Below are 13,505 nucleotides of genomic sequence, written 5' to 3'. Positions count from 1 at the left end.
AAAAAAAACAAATTACAAGTAGATTGTAACATCATCCAAAAGGAACAAACATTTATTGAGCACTGCTGGCCATATACATACCTATATATAAAATTCATACATGATACAGCTGCTATAAAAATTATATATATGTACACATATATACAGATATATGTATGCATATAATATATAAATATGCATGATGTAAAATATATATGTGTTAAATTTTCACAATAGCTATATCATGTAGGATTTACACTGAGATAAGGAAATTGGGGCTCAGAGAGATCAAATAGCTAACTCAAGTCACCTATTAATATAGGTAAGGATTCTAATCTACATCTAATTCTAACGCTCCCTTGGAGGGTAATATCTTGGTTATCTTTTCTGTTCAACACAAAACTTAGCACATAGGTATTCATGGAAGGTTGGAATGTTGATTGAACTAAACCGGAGTCAACTACAGAACCCTACAATAGATCATTGGCAGCTTGAGGCTACTCACCCCTCTCCTATTCCCCATTTAATCTCATTTCTTTAGAGAAAAGGAAAGGGGGCATTTTAACACATTCTGAAAAGTAGAGAGAGTCTACAAAATTGAAGAGAAATATAGTAATTTTCTTCTATTAATCAGAGAAATGTGGCAGGCAGTTCTAGCAGTATGAGGGCAATAGGCTTAAATGTGCCAATTTTAATTTGGAAGGAATTACTGCAAACTTAATACAATATGAACTTGAGGAAACCATTTTTGACTTAGTAAGTCCTCTGAACATTAAAGGGGGCATTCTGACTGAAGCTTCTGAAATATAAAGAACAATTTGAAACATGCCCAGGAGGAAAATACAGCAACTGGAGCATAAGAAATTTCTCAAATGAAGCCTGATTTAAAAAAAAAAAAAAAAGGATATCATTGATTGAATAAATTGTTCAGAATGTATGTGTACATACTGTATCTGAGGCTAGCTAATGACGGAATCTATAATTTGAAGAGAAGTTCGTGAGGAAAATGAAAGCAATACCAGAATGTGGACAAGATAGAGGCTGATTATATTTACAAAAGAATACTTTTAGGGAAGCTAATAAACACTTAATAAAGTTGAGCAGAAACTACTTTGGAAGTAACTGTCATCTTAGAACCCAGTCAAGACACTGGAATGATGAAGAATTGGTGATTATGTTGCCTTGATTGATAGTATCATGATTTAAAAGTAAGCCCATGTTGACTTCAGGTCTTGGCAAGTTCATGATGCATAGTTTTTAAATTTCTCTAATTCCTTCCTAAAAACATAATAAATAGAATAACAAAAGAAAAATGCACAATATCCTCCAAAAAACTAATAAAACATCCCCATGGACCTCAGAATATCCTTTGAGATTATGCTTTGCCTTACCCAGACCACAGACAATGCAGGATGCATATAGGACATGTGTAGGCTTAGCAGCTATGCAGAGGTAGTGGAGAGGAGAAAAAGAGAGTTTTAACGGTTCTATGAACACTGGAATGCAGATTTCCCCTGCTTTTAGGAACTTTATGTTAGGCCATTTCACTTGTACAAAAGACCTACTTTAGTACTTATTTTTGCCAAATAAGAGAAAGCCCAAGAGGGTTTTCACTTTTATGAAGATAGGTAAAAAAGCAAAAATAGCGTTCAGTGTTTATAGATGAAGTGAATACCCAGATCAGAAAGAGTGGCACCTCCAGGCTCCTTCCGTGGAACCACTCTCAGCATCTCAGCATCATGCTGCCATAGCATTGAATTGTATCCATTAGCACCTGTGCTTTATCTCAATTTATTTTGTGCGTTCATTACCAAGATGTGTCCTAAGGTATCAGAAAAGTCTAAGAGAGGTTATTTTTTAGATCTGGGAACTCTAAAAAGTTTTCCATATAGGTAATGGTAACTACTTCCTCACTTGATGGCATTTTGGTTATGAAAGCTTTCATAGGAACATTCTACTTTCAGATAGAGAAAACTCAGCAATTGCCAAGATATACTCCAAAGGAGAGAGAGTCCCTCCTGGAATGGAATTCTCAGCAAGTTGAATATTGTGAGAATATCAGTGAAGAGAAGAAGATTCCAGGCTCCAATTGTGGGTGAGTGGAATAAGAAGAGCACAGCTACATACTCAGGCACTATGGAGAGATCAGAAGGTACTGCTGTGGCTCAAATGCTCAAAGAACTCAGAAATATCTAATAACATTCTTGCCTTTTGGAAAATGGTCCTGTGAAGAGAATTCAAATTGAGTAGGACAGGAACTCTTAGGACAGAAGGGAGAAAAGGATCGAACACTTTGGGGAAAGGTAGGATTCCAAAGATGGCAGATCTCAGAAAGTGGGTATGACTACACAGAGAAGTCATTTATATATTTATTTGTATCTCTATCTACCTATATTATTTGTTAAAAAATAGAAGAGAAAGCTCTCAAGCAGTAGAGGTAGGAAAACTACCCTAGTGCATCTCAATCCCCTACAAAGAAATCACTTTCTAAAGACATGGAACACTTGGATTTGTTTATACATGAACAACAGAAAAGAATATTGTCAAGCACTAAATATACTACTATTTTAAAAATGGACTACATGATGAAACTGGATAATTAATGTATTCTAAAAAACATATAACAAAAAGAAAACTAAATAATAGAATTATCTAGAAGAACTTAAGAAAACAATAAAAAAAACTGTGAAAGAACAGCATACACTATAATTAGGAAATTGAGAAATGAGGTGGCTTAATTGAGAAATTAAGATTCAGAATTGGGCTCAAGTCATGAGGGCTGGTCTATTTCCAGTTTACTCTTACTTTTTGGTCCCAGTTGAAATTTATAGATTCCCATCTTTCTTTTTTTTTTTTTTTTTTAATTTATTTCTGCCTCCTTGTGGTTACTCATGCTGTTCTCTTCCAGCAATCTTTTTTTTTTTAATTTTTATTTATTTATGATAGTCACACAGAGACAGAGAGAGAGGCAGAGACACAGGCAGAGGGAGAAGCAGGCTCCACGCACCGGGAGCCCGACGTGGGATTCGATCCCGGGTCTCCAGGATCGCACCCTGGGCCAAGGGCAGGCGCCAAACCGCTGCGCCACCCAGGGATCCCGATTCCCATCTTTCCTACAAGGCTTTAAACTCTAATTTTCTCTCAACCTCTGGAACCTATGAAAAGTTTTTCTCAAATTCTCATCTTTTCATGCACTCTTCTCAGATTTCCTTATTTTCTGGATCAAGTCCCCATATATCCTCACTGCCTGAGTGAGGATTCTTCAAAGAATTTCACATTGTTCTGAGACAACCTAGTCTACCATTGTCAGAAATAGAAATTGGGAAATACAGTTTACAAATGAAGAGAAGGAAGAAAGAAAAAAGAGAAAGAAAAGAAGAAAAAGAAAGAAAGAAAGAAAGAAAGAAAGAAAGAAAGAAAGAAAGAAAGAAAAAGAGAATTCAAGAGAAAAATGAGAGTTACAGAAGATAGGAAAAGAAGATCCAACATAAGCATAATTTATATTGGAAGAAGAAGATGAAAGCAGTAGAATAAGACAATACAAAAATCCATAATGCAAGATCTTCTTTTAAAAAATTAGAACATCTAAATTGAAATGTCACCCCAATAACCTTGGAAAATGAACTCATAATTGTAAACACTAAGATATAATCTAGTAAAACTGGATAAGAAAGAAAAAACTCTTTGGACATCCAGGCATAAAGACAAAGTTATTTATAAAGAGAAAGTAAAATCACATTTTCATCAGATCTATTCAGCATAAGATGATACAGCAACATAGTTAAGAGCCTCAAGGAAAGAAAACATGAAATAGTGATTTTATACATGTACAAAGTTGCTTTTAACTAAAAACTACAGAAAAAGGTGTGAACCTGTAAAAACTCAGAAACTTAGAAAACAAGATTCAGGCTATCAAGAAATCATAAAGGATGGTTCAGCTAAGTTCCAGGAGCATAACAGCTTGCCAATAAATGTTAGTTTAATAGATGAATGGTTGGATGGATATATGGTTTAAATAATAAATTTGTGAATTTCAGGCTATACCTGGTAGGGAAAAGGAAAGAGCTATCCAAATTGCTAGTTACCAGAGAGCTAGAAATGTGAAGTCAAAGAGTGTTAGTTCTGGGAAAATTTTAGATCAAGATGAATAAACTCTCAGAGTAATTTGCCCAATATGCACAAATGGCCCATGGATGAGCTAGAAAATGGATCCAGAGTTTTCTGAAGCTTACTAAATTTCTCTTCAAAAACCCATTTGCTGACAGAGTATAAACCGTTAGCATCATTAATTTTCTCCTCAAACTAATCCTGTTCTCTGTATCTCATAGTAAAATGTTTCTTGAAGATTAGGCCATAACTTTTCCTGTCATTTACTTAAAATTTATAGCAATAATATGTTTATTATAGAAAAATTAGAAAAACGATTCTAATCACCCAAATAAAACTCTTATCAGTTGCAAACATTTTTGTCTTCACTTTTTTAGACTTTTTCATTCTTTGAACAAACACACAGTGGTGTTTAAAACAAACTAGAATCATATAGTCATATTTTTATAGTCTTTTTCATGACATATCTGATATATCAGTGATATGATCATCTTTCATTATCAAATATAGAACTAATCATAGGAAAGATACTTTAAATACTTTAAAATGAATCTTATATTGATAGAAATGTAAATTCTAATGTTTGCCTTATGTTTTCTTTTCCTGAGTATTACATGATTTCAGTTCATTCAATGTCATTTATAAGTAGTGTAACCTTTGTCCCTCTATGTTCTCCCTTTATATTTGGTTGACATAAATCTTAAACTTGCCAGGCTAATTAGTTATAGCTCCTTAGGTCCTGTTGAAACCTGAGGTCAATGTTATTGACTGGAATATGTTATTGGATATAATTTTTCCTCGGGTGGGGAAAAAGAGAGGGATCAAGAAGGGGAGCTATTATATGCTGAGGGGATCAAGAAGGGGAACTATTATATGCTGAGGGGGAAGTAGTGTAAGTGATAAACTGGAAGTAAATATCTTTGGCCATTTTGATCAGGCCTCTTATGGAATTGCCATAATTAGATATGGCTCTGGGGAAGAAAGAAGCTTCCTGTATATGGCCTAGGGCTGAAGAAGTCTGGAAAAGCTGCAGAGGATAGCCCCAGCTGGTGTCTTCAGAGGCTGGGTTACAAGAGCACCACTCAGCCCCTCTTCCTTTGTTGGTTCCACCCCATGTCATATAAAACATATTAAAAGGCAGCCATTTCTCATCAAAGATATTCCCATATAACTGAGTGAAGGTTTAGCAGCAATTGACTGCTTGACTTGATATTATCTTTAGATATTTAATTCAAAATTTGTGAATTCTGGTTTTTCCATTTTTTTTTCTTCTTTTGTGTTGTGAGCCCAATACTTTCTTTTCTTTTTTGGCAAGAAACTGTTTTTCAGGCCCTTGAAATGCTTATAGGCCTAGACACTATGCTATACTGCCCAGTGCAATGGGTAGGAAAGTTCTGCAACCTCGTTTGGGCCTCCCCTCTACTCCAGGAGATGCTGTTGCTCCTGCTGTGGTTGGTATTCTTCTTAACTCTACTGTTGTCTCATCTGAGAGATATGAAGGCCCCAGTTCTCCCCTACCCCTGACTTCTTGTGGTTATTTGGGTTTTGTCACTGTCTAGTTTTACAGGTGATGGTGGCTTTCCCTTCTGCACCATTCCACACGTCTGGGTCTTAAAGATTCCTCTTTCTTTTCATGGGTTGTTTTGAAGGTACGAGTGTCCAACAAGAGCCCAGTACTTCTTGGAACACTGGTTAGTATCTTTCTGATAGATTGTTTTTGACTGTCTTCTTGGCTCTTTATTCTGGCTCAGTATCTGCTATATTATTATCTTTTTGTTGTTGTTGTTATTATTTGATATCCTTGGCTCATTTCATTGGCACCTTTGGGCTCTGAGGCCCAAAGTTTAGTCCTGTTCCACTCTATTCACAGGCTCCCAGAACCATTGTTTACATCTCACTTACCAGGACCTATTTAATTAGTGTCCAAAAAGAGGCCAAGTCAATGGAACAGGATAAATAAGGATTTCTGAAGTAGACGGACCTGGGTTCAAATCCCACTTCCACTACTTGCTAGTTTTATTGATTGATTGTTTGATTGATTGCTAGTTTTATTACTTAGATCCATTACAAGACCTCTTTGTGAAACAATTTTAGCATGTATAAAATGGACAAGTTAATGCCCAATCTCCTCAGTTTTGAGGAGGATGAAATAGGATAATGGATATGCCTAGTATAAAGTAGATATCTTCAAGTATTAGTTTCCACCTATATTTTGTATATTTATATTTGCATGAGTTTAGATTTACACCTTTGCTTCTTTCTTTCTCTTTCACTATTGCTGTTCAGAGGTTGCAACAGAGATAGGGATAAGAATGATTTCAAATTTGTCTTACTGCCATGTTTGAATAGCAGAGATGATCCTTTTCTAGCTAATAACATATTGCTATTACGTAGGTGAGCCTGATATCTTATTTTGTATTCCTCCTTAGGCAATTGCTTTTCTTGGAATCATTTGTTTCTATGTACTTGACCTTGACTCACTTTCTGATTCATTTATTACTTAACGTAACCAATAGCTTGTTCGATTATTTTTAATTAAGTTGTATTGGTTCCTGAACATGGAAATGCCCTTGTTTCATGGTTAGCCAAGTTCCACCTTTGCTGAGTGTAACAATTCAGTCAACTCATTTGCCCTTTATAATGTTAAAAAAAACGAAATTCAACTAAGTAAATTTGAAGATGAAATTGGCTTTTTTAAACAATTCATGAATCAGGCAGCATCCTCTCTAGCAAGTAGAGGAGCTCTCAGAAGAATTGTACGAAATGGAAGGTATTCTTTGGAAGGAGGTGGAGCAAGAAAGTTATAAGCAAAATAGAGAAAGGATTGTTTCAGGTAAGATCACCTTCCCATAGGGAAAAGGACAGGAGATCTTATTATGCTGATTACCTAATGTTCCTTTGGGGGGACAAAGAAAACCCAGACAGATTACCTCATTGGTGCTTATCAGAAAATTCCTGACCTACCTCATTAAGACTCATCTTTCTGGGAGAGGCTGAAATTGCAATTAGATTAGGTATTAAGCCCTCATTACTGACTTGGGGCCTTAACCTAAGTGACACCATTTTGGGTCTGTGGTTTCCTTTTTAATAATAACAAATGTGGCATGCTTCTGTCTCCATATTTCTCTCAGAAGAAATGTTAATTAAAAATATGTTTTAGGGATGCCTGGGTGGCTCAGCAGTTGAGCATCTGCCTTTGGCTCAGGGTGTGATCCCGGAGTTCTGGGATCAAGTCCCATATCGGGCCCCCTGCATGGAGCCTGCTTCTCCTTCTGCCTATGTTCTGCCTCTCCTTCTGCCTATGTTCTGCCTCTCTCTCTCTCTCTGTCTCTCATGAATAAATAAATAAGTAAATAAAATCTTTAAAAAATATATGTTTTAAGTGCAATGAACAATTTTTTTTGTATTTGTCATTTCTTTTTTTTTTAATAAATTAATTTTTTATTGGTGTTCAACTTACCAACATACAGAATAACACCCAGTGCTCATCCCGTCAAGTGTCCCCCTCAGTGCCCGTCACCCACTCACCCCTACCCCCCGCCCTCCTCCCCTTCCACCACCCCTAGTTCGTTTCCCAGAGTTAGGAGTCTTTATGTTCTGTCTCCCTTTCTGATATTTCCCACACATTTCTTCTCCCTTCCCTTATATTCCCTTTCACTATTATTTATATTCCCCAAATGAATGAGAACATATAATGTTTGTCCTTCTCCGATTGACTTACTTCACTCAGCATAATACCCTCCAGTTCCATCCACGTTGAAGCAAATGGTGGGTATTTGTCATTTCTAATGGCTGAGTAATATTCCATTGTATACATAAACCACATCTTCTTTATCCATTCATCTTTCGATGGACGCCGAGGCTCCTTCCACAGTTTGGCTATTGTGGACATTGCAGGTGTCCCGGCGTTGCAATGAACATTTTAATAATAGTATCTATTTTAAAAAATAAAAATGATTGATTCTTCAACTGGTAAAAAAAGCCCATTTATGTTGTGGCCTTTAACACAAAAACGCAAGAAACCACATTAGATTTGTTACTATAAGCCTCTATATAGGCATGCACACTCCTATGACTTAGCTCTATAATTTATAATCGATTAAACATTAGGCCATTGATCAAAAGCAAATCTCTCATTATTGTTTATATGAAAAACCTGCTTCAATTATGTCACTGTGACTTCCAGCACTGTTTCAGTTTCCCCCAGTGTTCAAATAATAAATTTAGCAAGGTGATGGCCCACTACAGAAGGAACAGGTGGCTGAAGGAAGAGGATAAGTAGCTCAGACACACTCATACACTCACATTCAGTTTGGGAGAGAGTGAAAGAAACTCTTTGTTCTTCAAAGCTTCTAGATTTTGGCCTCTTTTACTTCTCAGGGAGTATAAACCAGCTTTTCTAAGTTCTGGGCCCTTTCTCAAAGATAGCATAATTATGTTTTTGGGAAAATAGGAAATCTTTTGTGTCTAAGGGTCTAAAGGAGAGGGACTGGGTGCCCTGAGGATTAGTTGAGGCCCAGGAAGTGTCAGGATTTGTGCACAATGAAAGGAATTTCTGTGAGTGAGTATTGCTTCATGAGATGGCCAGATGAAAAAGCCTGCCCAGCCCTGTGTTCTTGGGGTCACATATGGAGGTAGAAGGATGTCTTTATCAGGCAGGAACTGCATGAAAAAGACCCTAGAAGGCTTATGTTTCCTTTGTCGGTTCTTCAGTCCCCTTGGTCCCTGTGACCTGTCATGGGGCTCCTCCCATGTGACTCTATGCTCATCAGCAAATACCCTGGAGACTTGTGCTCACCAGAGACCATCAATAGCTCTGGTAGTCATTCAACAAAGACCTATATGCCAGGATCTTCAAAGATTATTTAAAAATTACCATGTACCAGAATCTTGGTGTGGAGTTAGACCTTTGAAAGGGGGAGGACAAAACCTAAAAAAGTTCAGAACCTCTCCCCTCCTGTTTTCACCCTGTTATGTTTCTTCACAGAATTCAGTCACTTGGGATCCCTGGGTGGCGCAGCGGTTTGGCGCCTGGCTTTGGCCCAGGGCACGATCCTGGAGACCCGGGATCAAATCCCATATTGGGCTCCCGGTGCATGGAGCCTGCTTCTCCCTCTGCCTGTGTCTCTGCCTCTCTCTCTCTCTCTGTGACTATCATAAATTAATTAATTAATTGATTAATTAATTAATTAAAAAATATTAAAAAAATTAAAAAAAAAGAATTCAGTCACTTTAAAAACATTTTAAAAAATGTATTGTTTTTAGTAATCTCTACACCCAACATGAGGCTCGAACTCATGACCCTGAGCTTGAGAATCTCATGCTCTTCCGACTGAGCCAGCCAGGTGCCCCATTCACATTTTATATGTCTATTTGTTTATTGTCTGTATTTCTCTGTTAGAATACAAGACCCAGGAGAACAGAAACTTTGTCTTGTTTATTGCTGTCTTCCCAGTTTCTAGAACAGTGTCTGGCACATACAATGTATTTGACAAATATTTGCTGAATAAATGATTGAATGAATATCCCATTGTTTTAGTCCATGAAGGTCAAGCAGCCTGGTATATTATTTTATCTTCTCTTTCTAAAATACTCTTATGTTTTTAAACCTAAAGTAAATATTGTCTTTTCTGCCTCTTTTCCAAAAAAAATAAATAAATAATAATGCTTATAGTGCTGGGTCATTTATAATCTTGGAGCTGCAAAATGAAGAGGTAAAGTAAAAAAGGAACACTGTACACCTGGTAGAGTCTCTAGTCTTCCAGAGTCTTGCAGAGCCAATTCTTTTATGGAAATCTTATGAAACATCTAATGCAGTTTTATAATCATCTATCTCAACTTACATTTATAATTTGAAGCAAAAAAGATACCTAGTTTCTGCTTGAAAAACAAACCCTTTTTGGTTGTTATGTCTGATAGAAGCAAAGGAGTAGCCTCACAACCTTCCACCCACCTCTCCCCTGCCACCACTGTTGTCAATCAGATTCTTTTTCCCACTGACCTCCCTCGCCTAAGGACAAAAGGATTCTCTGAACTGTCATCTTCGTGAAATTTAAGATGCATCATTTTCTATTTCTACAGCAGTTGTCTGCTTATTTTCTAATAAAGGCTTCATTGATGTGCCAAAAAAAGTTATTTAGACAACCCCAGTGACTATGTCTATGACTTTTCTTTCATCAGATATCAATCACAGACTTATTTAGCTTAGCTAGCATCATCTCCTTTTAATAAAACCCATGTCAATAGGTTGCAAACATTTCATCACTTGGTGTTTACATATTGATTTTCTTTATAGTGTTCTTGAAACTTAATTTGAAAACTGGCATTAGCTTTTTAACATGCTGGAGTTTTGTTTCTTTCTTTGTAGAGATCAATCATTTTCTGTGTTTTGCTCTTTTGGGTAGTCCTCTTGATTTGAGATTTATAATGCTTTACTATTTTACCTAGCCTTTTCTTTCTGCTTATAGTGGCCCTTTAAAAACTTTATTAATATAATCTACCTTTACCAAAAGGTCAACATAGCATTCTGGATTTAAAAACTGACTTTTTTTTTTTTAAAGATTTTATTTATTTATTCATGAGAGACACACAGAGAGAGAGAGGGGCAAAGACACAGGATTCCATGCAGGGAACCTGACGTGGGACTCGATCCAGGGTCTCCAGGATCATGCCCTGGGCTGAAGGTGGCGCTAAGCCATTGAGCCACACAGGCTGCCCCAAAACTGACATTTTTAATGTTGAAACTTCACTTGACTTTCTTTTCATTTTATCTTTTTTTTTTTTTTTTTTTGATAGGGGAAGGTGGCAGAGGGATAGGGGAAGGTGGCAGAGGGAGAGGGAGAGAGAAGAGAATCTTAGGCAGGCTCCACGCTCAGCATGGAGCCCCTCAAGGGGTTCAGTCTAACAACCCGGATATCATGACCTGAGCTGAAATCAAGGGTCGGATGCTCAACCAACTGATCTACCCAGGTACTCCTCTTGACTTTCTTTCTTTTTTTTTTTAAATTTATTTATTTATGATAGAGAGAGAGAGAGAGAGAGAGAGAGAGACAGAGACACAGGCAGAGGAAGAAGCAGGCTCCATGCACCGGGAGCCCAATATGGGATTTGATCCCGGGTCTCCAGGATCGTGCCCTGGGCCAAAGCCAGGCGCCAAACCGCTGCGCCACCCAGGGATCCCTCCTCTTGACTTTCTACTGAAGACTTGTAATCGTTTTTCCTTTTCAAACTTCTTAGATTCATTTGTATGAAGAACAAATTTTTTAAAAAAACCTTTTTGGGAGAGAATGTGCACGATGCATCTGACTCTAATTTTTTTCTTTTAAGCATTGCCTTACCATGTCATTCCCTGTCCCTATCTGTGGGAATATTCACTCAGCCTTCATTATGTATGAACAGTGATGTAAAGACTGCACCTGACCTCTTTCTTTGGAGCTTCACCACAGTCCTCTGAGATAGATATTATTCTTATACTTATTTTTCAGGTGAGAAAACTGGAGAGTATCCCATCCAAAGTAATAGAGTAGTACTTAGTGGAGCTGTACGTGAAATCAATATCTGTCTGACACAAGACTCTGTACTCTTCACCAGCATGCTATAATGCTTCTATAATGATTCATGCCTTGGGTAATTATCCCTTTCCAGGTCCATTGTTTCTTCAGTTTTCAATCCTGACTTCATTGCAATTGTTTACACTTTTACAAAGGCAGCAAAGTCTGGTGGTTCAGAGCCAGGCGCTGGAGCCAGGTCCAGTGGGTCCAGATCCAGAGCCACCACATACTAGCTGTGTAGTCTTGGGTGAACTCCACAACCTCTTGTGACTCAGATTCCTAATCTGAACACAGGGAATAGAAGTGCCTACCTCCTAGGGTTTTAATATTTAAATGAATTATCAACTTACGCACAGTGTTTAGAACAGTTCTTAGTATATGGGAAGTGCCCAGTAAAGAGCTAATATTGGTGCTTACTTATTTGTTTATTTATTACTTATTTATTAGTTCAACACATGTACTTACTGAGCACTGTGCTCTGTTGCTAAGTGCCAGGCATCATGCAAAATTCTGAATAGAGAGAGATGATTACCATAGAACTTTACCTTAATGTGTTCACATCTAGTGGTGGATCATAAAAAATTGTGCTTACAAGGGGGATATCCCATATTTAAAAAGACAATCTAGATATTAGGAGGTCAACCTAAGTTTACTAAATTTGAGAGAAATGGTTAATGAATGGTAGAATGAGGATCTCCCACCCACACCAGTCCTTTTCAACTTATAGCCAGCTAACTACTCCCATTCCACTCACCTTTTTGCAATATTACTTTTCTAGTCATCCCATCAAGAGGTGGAGTTTATTTCATTTACCTTGAATTTGGACTAGCCCCATGACTGGCTTTAACCAATAGAGTGTGGTGAAAATGATGTGGCATGACTTGTATACCCTGACCTTAGGAGGCCTTGCAGATTCCTTTATTGCCCTCTTGGGATGTGGCCTCCATTTAAGGAAGCTGAGGCTGGATTACTGAATGATGAGACAGGGATTGGAGAGAGAAGTCCAACGGGTCTGCCACCATTTCAGTCACCTCAGCTGGGTATGAGTCATGTGAATGAAGCCTGGCATCCTGGATCCTGTGGCTTTTGTTGAGCTTCCCCGGCCAATACCATGTGAAACAGAGTTAAGTTGCCAGTCTGCCCAAGTTGCAGAATCATATGCAAATACATCAAATAAATGGTTGGAATTGTTTGGGGATGGTTGTTTCAAAGCAATAAATCTCTGGAACATAAGAGGGCTTGGAGCTTCTGTTTTCATGGACATCAGCCACCCTATGTAAAGCTTGGGTTAGATAATGGAATAACGTGAGACCATGTGGAGAAGGTTAAGTCCCAGTCCTCCAGTCATTTCTGCCAAGGCCCCAGGCTTGTGGGTAAAGCCACCTCCTTAGACCTCCTAGCATAGCCTAGCTACCAGCCAAGGGCAGCCTTGTGAGGGATGCAATAAGAGCCCAATAACATCAACAGAATCATGGTGGTTGTTTCAAGCCACTATATTTGGGGATAATTTATTACTGTGTAGCAATAGGTAACTGAAACATCCACAGTGCACCACCGCTTCCCAGAAGTGAGAATATTGAGGTCCTGGCCTAATAGTGTATTAGGGAATAATTGTTTTTACCCATAATCAAATACTTTCTCTGTGCCTGGTACTTTACATACATTGTTTTGTTTGACCCCCATGGTAACCCTGAATGGCAGGTAATTTGGCAGGTGAGAAAGCTAAGTTTGAGTAGATGTTAAATAACTTACTCTAGGCCTCATGGGGAGCACTGTCCCTGCAGGATGATAAGGTAGAAGGTAATACCTCATTTTAGGCTTTCTCTGATTTTCCTTTCTTTGAAAACAGTCACTCCTGCATCTTACCAG

General features: G+C 37.8%; 1 protein-coding gene and 1 non-coding gene across 4 annotated transcripts in view; one reads left to right on the top strand and one right to left on the bottom strand.

Moving 5' to 3' along the window:
• The window catches only part of ASNS (asparagine synthetase (glutamine-hydrolyzing)), a 153,882-nt gene that overhangs the window by 13,563 nt on the left and 126,814 nt on the right, over window positions 1–13,505 (top strand). Inside the window, exon 3 of one of the 3 annotated variants that reach the window (XM_055307308.1) lies at window positions 1,944–2,074. The exons of the other annotated variants lie outside the window; for them this stretch is intronic. The gene's annotated coding sequence lies outside the window, so the exon portion shown is untranslated. The remainder of the gene's footprint in view (window positions 1–1,943; window positions 2,075–13,505) is intronic. 3 annotated transcript variants of the gene reach the window in all.
• On the bottom strand, window positions 9,361–9,433 carry TRNAE-CUC (transfer RNA glutamic acid (anticodon CUC)). The gene has a single exon. It is a non-coding gene; the product is annotated as a tRNA-Glu (tRNA).

Source organism: Nyctereutes procyonoides, unplaced genomic scaffold, assembly GCF_905146905.1.
Source record: "Nyctereutes procyonoides isolate TBG_1078 unplaced genomic scaffold, NYPRO_anot_genome, whole genome shotgun sequence".
Taxonomy (NCBI): Eukaryota; Metazoa; Chordata; class Mammalia; order Carnivora; family Canidae; genus Nyctereutes; species Nyctereutes procyonoides.
This window is presented reverse-complemented; position numbering and strand designations above follow the sequence as displayed.